Source organism: Lathyrus oleraceus, chromosome 1 (genome assembly GCF_024323335.1).
Source record: "Lathyrus oleraceus cultivar Zhongwan6 chromosome 1, CAAS_Psat_ZW6_1.0, whole genome shotgun sequence".
Taxonomy (NCBI): domain Eukaryota; kingdom Viridiplantae; phylum Streptophyta; class Magnoliopsida; order Fabales; family Fabaceae; genus Lathyrus; species Lathyrus oleraceus.
Genome location: NC_066579.1, coordinates 172,159,437 through 172,171,895, shown reverse-complemented (window position 1 = coordinate 172,171,895; position 12,459 = coordinate 172,159,437). Strand labels below are relative to the sequence as shown.

At 36.5% G+C, this 12,459-nt stretch overlaps 2 long non-coding RNA genes across 2 annotated transcripts; both read left to right on the top strand.

Annotated features, from left to right (window-relative positions):
• Window positions 1-316: 316 nt before the first annotated feature.
• LOC127125535 (uncharacterized) lies at window positions 317-1,716 on the top strand. Its single transcript, XR_007804688.1, has 2 exons — window positions 317-1,164; window positions 1,292-1,716. It is a non-coding gene; the product is annotated as an uncharacterized LOC127125535 (long non-coding RNA).
• An 8,875-nt stretch (window positions 1,717-10,591) lies between these two features.
• LOC127125530 (uncharacterized) lies at window positions 10,592-11,989 on the top strand. Its single transcript, XR_007804678.1, has 2 exons — window positions 10,592-11,437; window positions 11,565-11,989. It is a non-coding gene; the product is annotated as an uncharacterized LOC127125530 (long non-coding RNA).
• Window positions 11,990-12,459: the final 470 nt, after the last annotated feature.

Sequence of the window (12,459 nt, the reverse complement as noted above, 5' to 3'; positions counted from 1 at the left end):
GTTTCGGTTGCATTTCGACTCGCTTGAGCCTTTTAACCGGTGCAAACTTATTTCAGAATTTGAAGAAATGTCGTATTTATTCAATAAGTATATTTTGTGCTGATCATTTTAATGTGTCCGATTTAATTTTTCGAGTAAATTTATATCCAATTTCTATTTTTAGTCAGGTCATTTTATTTCTTTATTCAAAATATCAAATTAAATAATTAAGATTTTTTTATTTGTGATAATCATATTTTAGTTAAAAAACGAATAAATGGTTTTCAAAATAATAATGTTAAAATAAGGTGGCATTGGATTCTTTTTTTTTTTTATGTTGACAGCTATCACCTACCACTCATAGATATCTCTTTCCTCTCACCTGCACGCCACCTATGCCACTCTCCTCACACTGCACGTTTCCGCTTCCCACACGCCACCTATCACCTCACTCACTTTAACTCTTTCTCAGTCTCACCTCATTCATATAACCCACTCACTATTCAGTAGCTCACTGATAGACTCTCAACGAAAAGAAAAGAAAAGGATATTCTTCTCTCTCATTGGCTAAAAAAACCCAACAGACACAAGAAAAGGGTTCTTTCTGAACGTCTTCTTCTTTCTCCTTCCGCCGGCACACAACCGCACCACAATATTCGCTTCACTCCCTCAGTTTGATTCAACTCGCCGTCTTGCCTTCACCATCATAAAAAAGCCCATCACTCTGAACATTCAGCAACGCCGGCGACGACCTTCTTCCAGTCGCCGGAAACTCCCACGGAAACCGCTCCCGCCGTGAATCCATGACTCGTCACTTCTCAACCTATCTTCAAGCTCTCACACCTCCACAAACTTCCTCTTCACTGCCGCACAAATTAACACCGAAAAGGCAATGCCGCCGTCTTCATTATCCGTCACTCCGCTCTCAGCTTAAACCATCGCCGCGATAACATCCAGCTTCACAAATCGATAACCCTCTTTTCTAAACTTTTTTCCATTTGAAAGAACAAATCTACTAGAATCTACGATGGAAGAGCACTGACGTAAAACTCCAAAAGGCCACAGACTCTGCGTTAACAACTGCCGTTCCTGCGAGAGTTCAACCATAGTGAATTTTTGTTCAAAAATTTACTAAAACAGTCATTTGAAGGAGAAATAACAAGTCAAAATGAGATCTACAACTCGGTAATGATTTAAATTGACTTTCTTTGGTGTAAATGCATGTGTTTTTTTGTTTTCTCTGTGCATGCTACCAAACCGTTAACTATGGTTCTGAAGTCCTAATTCTTGGTTAATGATTTTTTATTGTTAGAAGAAATATTTTATTGATGATACATGTGTTAAGGATATGCGTTAGTGTTTCCAGCTCAAATGTATGAAGCACACCTTTCAACTAAATATTTGTAGATGAATATCATGTTCTGGAAAATTACCCCACCAACCGAAGCTTATTCTTCATATGTCTACAAGATTAATAATATTGATTAGTTATGAAATTAATATTTCTAGCTGGGATGTTAATTTTAGGTTTTTAGTGGTATCATGATTAATTAGTAGTACGGTAGGGATGTGAGCCATTTCTCACAATTGTGTAGATTTATAATTAATGGGAAGTCCATTTTTTTTTCTTTTCCTTTTTTGATTTGTTAGTGGGAAAATCATGTATTATTCCTCCTAAGGTGATGTCAATTCCAAATTTAAAATCAAATGTGTTTTTGAATCCCGGCTAGTTGCAAACAGGGTGTGTTTAGTTTTTGCTGCTTATTTTACCATTACGGTATCATGTCAATTTCAAATTCTTTTAACCACATTTGCAAAATCAATAAATAATTTCAATTCAAACTAACGCGATAAACTCTCAATCAACACCGATATTTCTTCTCTACTTACTTGAAGCGCGTACACCTTTTTATAATTTAAAATAGGAGTGAAAAAGAGTATAGGAGGTGTTCGCTTCACTATTTCTCAAGTACCCGAGCGATTGGCGTACGCCACATTGCTCGAATTCTTGTCATCCAATTAAAACTTCAATCATACAAATCCAAAACCTCGATCCAATATCAAGGTGTTCTTATTCAAAATTAATTAAAACATCTAATCACGATTAAATACTATTTCATTTAGGAATGAAAAGGGAGATGGTTTTGAGCCTTCAACTCCTCTCCTCGATTGTTTGAATACGAGTTCTCTTACTCGGCAAGTCAAATAATTGTCATTTCTCTTAAAAACTTCTAAACCCGATTAAATCAAAATATTTCTATAATAAGCTAAATGAAAAGGGAGATGACTTTGAGTTTTCAACTTCTCTCCTCAATTGTTTGAATACGAATTCTCTTACTCGGTCAGTCAAACATTTGTCATTTTTCACAAACATACAATTTAATCAAATCATTTTCTTAATAAATTATACGAAAAAGGAGATGGTTTTGAGTTTTCAACTCCTCTTCTCAAATGCTTGGATATGAGTTGTCTTACTCAGTCATTCGAGTACTTGTCGTTCATTCTAAAATACGTCAACCATATACAACCTTATTTTCATAAATATTTAGATGAAAAAGAAAGTGGTCTAGAGTCTTCTACTCCCTTTCCCGACTGTTAGGATACGAGCTGTCTTACTCGATTATCCGAGTATTCGTCATCCGTCCAAAACACCTTAACTATTATCAAACCTTTCCTATAATTAAGGATGAAAAAGAAAGTGGTCTAGAGTCTTCTACTCCCTTTCCCGACTGTTAGGATACGAGTTGTCTTACTCGATTATCCGAGTATTCGTCATCCAGTCAAAACACATTAATTATCATTAAAATTCCTTTTACAATTAAGGATGAAAAAGAAGGTGGTCTAGAGTCTTCTATTCCCTTTCCCGATTATTAGGATACAAGTTGTCTTACTCGATTATCCTAGTATTCGTCATCCATTTAAAACACCTTAATTATTATCAAATTCTTTCTGAAATTAAGGATGAAAAGGGAGATGGTCTAGAGCCTTCGATTCCTCTCCTCGACTATTAGGATACGAGTTGTCTTACTCGACTATCCGAGTAATCGTCATCTAACCAAAATACCTTAACACATCAAACCTATCCTTTCTCGCCCTCGTGCGATCAAAAACATATCAACCAAACAAAATATCCAACATATTAATCCAACTTATCACCCTCGTGTGATCAAAACTCTTTTCAAAAGAACACTATTTAATCCTTTCTAATGCGCACAACAAACTAAATGCTTAAGCCTCCGCCGAGAGTAGACAAGCCAACGTTTAGCCTTTAGGATGCGATCTAAATAGTCGTTCATTAAAAGACACCAACCAACCGTAGTTCCCGAACTACGAATGCTCTGATTTCCTTATTATACCATAAGGATACGTAGGCAGGAGATTGCTGTATCTTCGCGAGCACACTAATAAAAAACCTCCCCTTTCCCTTTCTGAGGTTCTCATCCATTTCTATTTTTAATAATTTTATAACCCAAAGATAACAAACAAACATAAATTAACACACGAAACGCACATTAGAACTAAAAGGTTCCCGTTGAGTACAACGGACGTAAGGGGTGCTAATACCTTCCCCTTACGTAATCCACTCCCGAACCCGAATATGGTTGCGATGACCATTATTCCATTACCAAAAGGTTTTATCGATATTTCCCTATCCCTTTATTGGGATAAATAAAGTTCGGTGGCGACTCTGTTCGAACATAATTTTTTCCGCGACCATCGCGAGGAATCGTATTTTTCGAGATGCGACAGATGGCGACTCTGCTGGGGAATTAGCTCCAAGCAAAAGAGAGTGAAGCCTAATTTAGTTCAGTTTCTGTATTGTGTGTTAATCTTGTTTGTTTGTCTGTTATTTTTCTATTCTGCTATTATTATTCTGTCATAATTATTATATTGTGATTTATTGACTATGTCTTATTTGGGGGCCTCTGGTTGGTGATACTTTGTGAGATAGGCTCTCTACCCGAGTCTGAGAAAAACCATAAGATTAAGTTGGTGGTTGCGTAGTGGGCGCCCACAAGGAGTCTTCCTTGTTGGGAAGAAACGAAGACCCCGCCTAGAGGAGATTCTCTTGAGATATTATTTTCCGACGAGTCTTCGTCACGACGATAGTATTTTCAAGTTGGATCAATGACTCTAGGGACCTTTTAACCCATTATATCTGGCGGTTATGTAGTATTAACCTACGAAGTTTTAGACTTGTTAGGTTAATACGAAAGCCCCAATCAGATGAGATCCCTTGGACGTATTACTATCTTACAGTAATATTTCCAACCTCGATCTATGACTCTGAGAACCTTGTTAGAACCCTGGACTCGAGAGTCGTGTAGTAGAATCCTCATGGAGTTTTCCTTGTTGGGATAATACAAAGACCTCACCTAGACGAGATCTTCTTAAGGATACTATTGTCCAACGAGTCTTCGTCACGACAGTGACGTCCTCAAGAAATATCCATGACTCTGGGAACCTACCAACTGTAGGGCCTACCCATGGGGTTCCATTAATCAGAGATACCCGTCATTTACCCGTTATTCTGATCCATCTGAGAACACTTTGAACCTGTGATCCTAAACATGTCACTACATTCATACACATATCATTGCATTTGCATTCATCATCATACATTTCATATCATTTTTCACAAAAAAAAAAACCAAAAAACTCATATGTCCTTCGTCCATAACCTGTAGTTGATTTCCCGACACTCATATCAGACTTGAAGTAGCTCTTGAGAGGAGATGTGGACTCGATGAAAAATTAGCTAGACCAACTTGTGGAAGCTATGATAGTTTTAGCAAAGAAGGAAGATAACATTCAACAGACTACAGTTGTTGAGAATGTTATGCTAGCTACAGTAAATGGTCTTACCCAACCTCAGCTTGTGTAAACCCCAGTTGATAACTCTACTGTACTCTACTGTTCAGACAGGAAGACATCCTCAACACTAGCAATCATTGGATTGATTTGTTTCTATTTTTGCATTTGTAGTTTCTTTGTTGTTAAAAGCTGCTTGTGTTTAAACATTGTTGTTTTTAATGGTAATATTGATGAAGTAATGATGCATGTTTTGAATTAATTATCTCGCATTCGCTCATTTTTTTCTTCTCTTATATCAAAAACAAAAAAATACATCAGTGTTTCTCCCATTCACTTTTCTTTATCATAACTTTTGTTTTAGCAAAGATTTGAGGGAGGATGACGAAAACAAAATACCCATAATTGTTGACTGTATGCTTTCGGATAAAATCCTACTAATGATGTACAAGCATTATTTTTTTTCAAATCCCCAAACACTGGAGAGATAAGGAGTTAATCCCTAGTCAACCACTTTGAGCCTAGAAGTAGGAGTTTCTTTCGGATTTAAAAAAAAACCTTACATTAAACCTGGGGCAGGGTAGTGTTCAGTTAATCTGACTATGCATTCAAATCACAAGACGAAATATCATGTCTGAGGATCAACCACATGATATTCTTCGCACACATCCTGAAGTGTCGAACGAACCTTGCAAAATCCAAAAGTTATGTTGGTTGTTCTCTGAATGACCATTGACTTGGCAGTCACAAATTTTCAAAAAAAAAAGAATAAAAAAAGCCCGCTAAGCCGATACCCCAAAAGGAGACTTAGGCAAAAACCGGGGCAATCCCGATGGACTAAAAGCTTCAAAAACGGTCCATGCAAAAGTTAGGGATCAAAACAAAAATCAAAGGAGGTCACGAAAACCCTCAACAAAATAAAAACAAGATTTAGTGACCACCATATCAAGAATCAAAGGGTCACCAATATCCATGAAGAGCAAAATAAGTGACTGTCATTTCAAAAAGATCTTACACTGCTGAAATCTCATAAGAGTAAGTGTGTGTCGAATTAATTGAACGTAGGATTGGAGATCATCATGAAGAAGGGGTGGGTTAAAATAAACTTTGAGCCTTATATCCTTTTGTTTCAATAACCATGAACCAAGCCACGTTACAACCCTTAAAAGACCTAATTGAGGTAGGGTTTATTTCGAAAGCATACTACAGCAAGATTGCGTAAACTGACTCCTAAAGATTTGCTAATCTTCAACATCGATGTCATTATTCCCGCTGTGTCTTTCACACTTTAAATTGCTAAATCAGCATTACATTTGGACTCATGGTCCACTCGTCACACACTATCACATCATTCCAATAAATGATTCTTTTTCAAAACTTGCATGAATATCGCATTAAAATTACCATTTATAAGCGAACAAATTTAACTGCAAGTCAGTACTCGACATCATTGAAATTTCAACAAAGAGCAACCAGTGGAACTTGATCATTCACCAGAATCAAGACTACCTCCGAACCTATGAATATGGGGCATGCCACTTAAACATCAGTTGATCATATGAAGATTACTCCAAGAATTGGCCAGTCTTAAACAATCTCGAAACATCTGTTAATCAGGGGCAAATCATTTCAAGAATCAGTTGATCCAGAGAAAATCATCTCAGGACTCTATTAACTAGGGGCAGATCACCTAGAGGTTCTGTTGGCCAGGGGCAGACCCTTTCAATGTTCAGTTAGTGTGAGTTAAGTCGCTTCAACGCTCATACCGGAGCAAGCTACCTCAAGAGCACAGAAAAGTCAACCGGTCCAAGAGTCGGTTAACCAAGGATAAATCCTTTCATGGATCAAAATTCTGGGGCAATCCATCTCCAAATTATGGTACAATTTCAAAATCCTTTCGAGGTAAACATTTTGCATAGACCCATCACATTGGGGCAAGATGAGTCATACATGAGCAAGTCATCTCCCTGACTTCAAGTTGTTCAAGCGAAAGCTTTTTCACACATCATCAACTGCAGAGTTCAAGATGAGTGTCGGGGAATCATGATATCAACCCATAAAATAACCTTTTGACAGACAAAAACCTTTCTGCAAAAAAACCTTCTCTTCCAATACCCGCGCAGGGGCATTTTGGAAACCTTCCAATCATTACATAAATCATCATCATGCATTAGTCATGTCGCTTTGCTCTAGCATAAAGCCATGCAAATCATATCATTCATCGGGTCTAACCCCATAACATGAACCTGTCATCAAAAAGCCTTGAAACCCAAAATCTGACACCAAAGTCCAGTTCTCGTCTGGCAAATTATTTCAAAGTCCAATTCTCGTTTGGCAATTTATTTCAAAGTCCAGTTCCCGTCTGGCAATTCATTTCAAAGCCCAATTCCCGTCTGGAAATTTATTTCCAAAGTCCAGTTCTCGTTTAGCGATTTATTTCCAAAGTCCAGTTCTCGTCTGGTGAACTATATCAAAAATCAGTTCTTGCATGACAAATCATTTGCCAAATACCAGTTCTCGTCTGGTAAATTATCTCTTAATACCAGTTCTCGTCTGGTAGGTCACTTATTTCAATACCAGTTCTCGTCGGGTAGTCAATTATTTTCACCAGTTCTCGTCTGGTAGCCTATTTCAAAAAAAGTCAGTTACCGGCTGACAAACAAAAACAAATTCAGTCCCGTCTGACATTTCAATTATTTTCACCAGTTCGCGTCTGGTAACGTATCCTTCAAGTGTTGTCCTCATCTGGCAGTTCAATCTCCTTCACCATTTCTTATCTGGCAGTTCCTATTTAAAGTCCAACCTCATTGGCAGTCAAGAATAAAACCCTACAAAAACATATCCAATTATCCAGTTGCATTCCCACATGCATCACACGAATCATCCATACATGGTTTTCCTATCAAACAGAAAATTCGAAAAAAAAAACAGTCATATCAATCATCAGCATACTTATGCATAACCTTATACAAAATAAAAAAATCATTCGCATTCCTACATGCACAGCCAAATATCCCCCAACAATTACATACTTGCATGCATCATCCCATGCATGGAATTCCCACTTAAAGTGGGACATCATACAAAAATCAAATATAAAATGTCAGGATCCAAGGTCCTTCATGTATATCTTGGACATTCCTCATTCCAAATGAAGTTATTACCCTGTATATGCTCGTGGGATTATATCTCAGTAAATCATTTTTTTCGACTTTACGATTAATAATGATAATTTCAGCAATTTTCTTTACAACCATCGCTCCCCAAGTAGAGGTTACCCTAAAAAGTCTCTTATGAGCTTTTTCCCCTGCAGAGCATTTCCAGTAAATCTCCCTCAAAAGGAGTCTTTTCTTAAAATTCCCCCAACAGACGAATGTTCGAGATATTGCTTCATTTATTTGGAGAATCTCATTTTTACCGTTTGAGATACTGCTTCATCAATATGAAGAGTCTCAATTTCAGATTTTTTTAGAGATACTGCTCTAATATCCTCGGAGAGTCTTAGATTCAATTAAGGTATCTTTCCCTTGCTGGAATATCTTAATTCTATCAGATAAGATGCTGCTTCGACTCGATACAGAGAATCTCATTTTTACTGTTTGAGATACTGCTTCATCAATATGAAGAGTCTCAATTTCAGATTTTTTTAGAGATACTGCTCTAATATCCTCGGAGAGTCTTAGATTCAATTAAGGTATCTTTCCCTTGCTGGAATATCTTAATTCTATCAGATAAGATGCTGCTTCGACTCGATACAGAGAATCTCATTTTTACTGTTTGAGATACTGCTTCATCAATATGAAGAGTCTCATTTCAAGTTTTTTTAGAGATACTGCTCTAATATCCTCGGAGAGTCTTAGATTCAGTTAAGGTATCTTTCCCTTATTGGAATATCTTAATTCTATCATATAAGATGCTGCTTCGACTCGATACAGAGAATCTCATTTTTACTGTTTGAGATGCTGCTTCATCAATATGAAGAGTCTCATTTCAGATTTTTTTAGAGATACTGCTCTAAGTATCCTGGAAGAGTCTTAGGTTCAATTAAAGTATTTTTCCCTTGCTGGAATATTTTAATTCTATCATATAAGATGCTGCTTCGACCCGATACAGAGAATCTCATTTTTACTGTTCGAGATACTGCTTCATCAATATGAAGAGTCTCATTTCAGATTTTTTTAGAGATACTGCTCTAAGTATCCTCGGAAAGTCTTAGATTCAATTAAGGTATCATTCTCTTGTTCGGAATATCTTAATTCTATCATATAAGATGCTGTTTCGACTCGATACAGAGAATCTCATTTTTACTATTCGAGATACTGCTTCATAAATATGAAGAGTCTCATTTCAGATTTTTTTAGAGATACTGCTCTAAGTATCCTCGGAAAGTCTTAGATTCAATTAAGGTATTTTTCCCTTGCTGGAACATCTTAATTCTATCATATAAGATGCTGCTTCGACCCGATACAGAGAATCTCATTTTTACTATTTGAGATACTGCTTCATCAATATGAAGAGTCTCATTTCAGATTTTTTAGAGATACTGCTCTAATATCCTCGGAGAGTCTTAGATTCAATTAAGGTATTTTTTTTCCTTGCTGGAACATCTTAATTCTATCGTATAAGATGCTGCTTCGACCCGATACGGAGAATCTCATTTTTACTGTTTGAGATGCTGCTTCATCAATATGAAGAGTCTCATTTCAGATTCTTTTTAGAGATACTGCTCTAATATCCTCGGAGAGTCTTAGATTCAATTAAGATATTTTTCCCTTGTTGGAACATCTTAATTCTATCATATAAGATGCTGTTTCGACTCGATACAGAGAATCTCACTTTTACTGTTGAGATGCTGCTTCATCAATATGAAGAGTCTCATGCCAGATTTTCTTTATACTGCTATAGCATCCTGAAAAATCTTGAGATTTAGCTAGGGATGTCATTCCATTACTAACATATCTCGACTATGACGTCCAAGATACTGTTCTGACGACTCCCAGAAAGTCTTGGCTGTTCCAATTTACTTTAGGATAACGTCTCTCACTATTCCTCACTGCATTTTCTTCCTATATTTTCTTCCTTGCACTTCCAAGGACAAAATTTGGGTATTTTTCGTATTTAATTACCTTCTACTACGAATGTACGAAGACTGTTGTCATTCTTACCTTCTAGTTCAAGATAATGAAATAGGGGCAGCTGTCATACCCCAATTTTGTCCGGGCATATTTAAATTTTTGTAAAATCGATTTCATTTTTAATTTGCATCATATGCACAGCATGACATGCATTCCATCATGAATAATACTTAAAATATCAGTCAGGATAAATCTATTGAGGATACAGACAAATCAGTTAAATTGTTTCTCAAGAAGGTGCAAATCAGCGGGTAAAAAGTTTCAAAATTAAAATTACAGACACCAGTATTATTAATCTATGGTTCACGTAGTTTAACCTGGTGTACTCATTGTATTTTTTAACGGCTGTTTCGGTTGCATTTCGACTCGCTTGAGCCTTTTAACCGGTGCAAACTTATTTCAGAATTTGAAGAAATGTCGTATTTATTCAATAAGTATATTTTGTGCTGATCATTTTAATGTGTCCGATTTAATTTTTCGAGTAAATTTATATCCAATTTCTATTTTTAGTCAGGTCATTTTATTTCTTTATTCAAAATATCAAATTAAATAATTAAGATTTTTTTATTTGTGATAATCATATTTTAGTTAAAAAACGAATAAATGGTTTTCAAAATAATAATGTTAAAATAAGGTGGCATTGGATTCTTTTTTTTTTTTATGTTGACAGCTATCACCTACCACTCATAGATATCTCTTTCCTCTCACCTGCACGCCACCTATGCCACTCTCCTCACACTGCACGTTTCCGCTTCCCACACGCCACCTATCACCTCACTCACTTTAACTCTTTCTCAGTCTCACCTCATTCATATAACCCACTCACTATTCAGTAGCTCACTGATAGACTCTCAACGAAAAGAAAAGAAAAGGATATTCTTCTCTCTCATTGGCTAAAAAAACCCAACAGACACAAGAAAAGGGTTCTTTCTGAACGTCTTCTTCTTTCTCCTTCCGCCGGCACACAACCGCACCACAATATTCGCTTCACTCCCTCAGTTTGATTCAACTCGCCGTCTTGCCTTCACCATCATAAAAAAGCCCATCACTCTGAACATTCAGCAACGCCGGCGACGACCTTCTTCCAGTCGCCGGAAACTCCCACGGAAACCGCTCCCGCCGTGAATCCATGACTCGTCACTTCTCAACCTATCTTCAAGCTCTCACACCTCCACAAACTTCCTCTTCACTGCCGCACAAATTAACACCGAAAAGGCAATGCCGCCGTCTTCATTATCCGTCACTCCGCTCTCAGCTTAAACCATCGCCGCGATAACATCCAGCTTCACAAATCGATAACCCTCTTTTCTAAACTTTTTTCCATTTGAAAGAACAAATCTACTAGAATCTACGATGGAAGAGCACTGACGTAAAACTCCAAAAGGCCACAGACTCTGCGTTAACAACTGCCGTTCCTGCGAGAGTTCAACCATAGTGAATTTTTGTTCAAAAATTTACTAAAACAGTCATTTGAAGGAGAAATAACAAGTCAAAATGAGATCTACAACTCGGTAATGATTTAAATTGACTTTCTTTGGTGTAAATGCATGTGTTTTTTTGTTTTCTCTGTGCATGCTACCAAACCGTTAACTATGGTTCTGAAGTCCTAATTCTTGGTTAATGATTTTTTATTGTTAGAAGAAATATTTTATTGATGATACATGTGTTAAGGATATGCGTTAGTGTTTCCAGCTCAAATGTATGAAGCACACCTTTCAACTAAATATTTGTAGATGAATATCATGTTCTGGAAAATTACCCCACCAACCGAAGCTTATTCTTCATATGTCTACAAGATTAATAATATTGATTAGTTATGAAATTAATATTTCTAGCTGGGATGTTAATTTTAGGTTTTTAGTGGTATCATGATTAATTAGTAGTACGGTAGGGATGTGAGCCATTTCTCACAATTGTGTAGATTTATAATTAATGGGAAGTCCATTTTTTTTTCTTTTCCTTTTTTGATTTGTTAGTGGGAAAATCATGTATTATTCCTCCTAAGGTGATGTCAATTCCAAATTTAAAATCAAATGTGTTTTTGAATCCCGGCTAGTTGCAAACAGGGTGTGTTTAGTTTTTGCTGCTTATTTTACCATTACGGTATCATGTCAATTTCAAATTCTTTTAACCACATTTGCAAAATCAATAAATAATTTCAATTCAAACTAACGCGATAAACTCTCAATCAACACCGATATTTCTTCTCTACTTACTTGAAGCGCGTACACCTTTTTATAATTTAAAATAGGAGTGAAAAAGAGTATAGGAGGTGTTCGCTTCACTATTTCTCAAGTACCCGAGCGATTGGCGTACGCCACATTGCTCGAATTCTTGTCATCCAATTAAAACTTCAATCATACAAATCCAAAACCTCGATCCAATATCAAGGTGTTCTTATTCAAAATTAATTAAAACATCTAATCACGATTAAATACTATTTCATTTAGGAATGAAAAGGGAGATGGTTTTGAGCCTTCAACTCCTCTCCTCGATTGTTTGAATACGAGTTCTCTTACTCGGCAAGTCAAAT